Source organism: Tupaia chinensis, unplaced genomic scaffold (genome assembly GCF_000334495.1).
Source record: "Tupaia chinensis unplaced genomic scaffold, TupChi_1.0 Scaffold145450_1, whole genome shotgun sequence".
NCBI classification, from domain to species: domain Eukaryota; kingdom Metazoa; phylum Chordata; class Mammalia; order Scandentia; family Tupaiidae; genus Tupaia; species Tupaia belangeri.
The window spans coordinates 262-1,121 of NW_006205308.1; the positions used below are offsets into that span (position 1 = coordinate 262).

At 43.8% G+C, this 860-nt stretch overlaps 1 pseudogene; it reads left to right on the top strand.

The window, feature by feature from the left end:
* The first annotated feature begins 206 nt into the window (after positions 1 to 206).
* LOC102499343 (elongation factor 1-alpha 1 pseudogene) lies at positions 207 to 750 on the top strand (annotated as a pseudogene).
* Positions 751 to 860: the final 110 nt, after the last annotated feature.

The following is an 860-nucleotide window of genomic DNA, read 5'->3' on the forward strand; positions in this document are numbered from 1 at the left end:
GTGGTTGGACTAATTTACATTGCCACCAGCAGTGTACAAAATCATGTCATCTGCGAATAGAGAGAGTTTCACCTCTTATTTTCCTATTTGGATGCCTTTAATTTTTTCCTGTTTTCTGATTGTGTTGGCGAGGACTTCCAGTACTATATTGAAAAGGAGTGGAGCTTTTTCGCAATGGGTCTGCCACCAGAACACAGGTGTTATGAAAACCACCACTAAATCAAAGCCAAAATGGGAAAGGAGAAGACTCACATCAACATCGTTGTCATTGGACACGTAGATTCTGGCAAGTCCACCACTACTGGCCATCTGATCTACAAATGTGGTGGGATCGACAAAAGAACCATCAAAAAATTGGAGAAGGAGGCTGCTGAGATGGGAAAGGGCTCCTTCAAATATTCCTGGGTCTTGGATAAACTGAAAGCTGAACATGAGCATGGTATCACCATTGATATCTCCCTGTGGAAATTTGAGACCAGCAAGTATTATGTGACTATCATCGATGCCCCAGGACACAGAGACTTTATCAAGAACATGATTACAGGCGCATCTCAGGCTGACTGTGCCGTCCTGATTGTTGCTGCAGGTGTTGGTGAATTTGAGGCTGGTATCTCCAAGAATGGACAGACCCGTGAGCATGCCCTTCTGGCTTACACACTGGGTGTGAAACAACTAATTGTTGGTGTTAACAAAATGGATTCTACTGAGCCACCCTACAGTCAGAAGAGATATGAGGAAATTAACTGTTAAAGAAGTCAGCACCCCTTCCTTTTGGCCAGAACTGCCATCTTCCAGTAATTAACCAAAATGACGAACCCAAAGGGAAAGTGGAGAGGCACCTGATATATATTCTCTAGGCC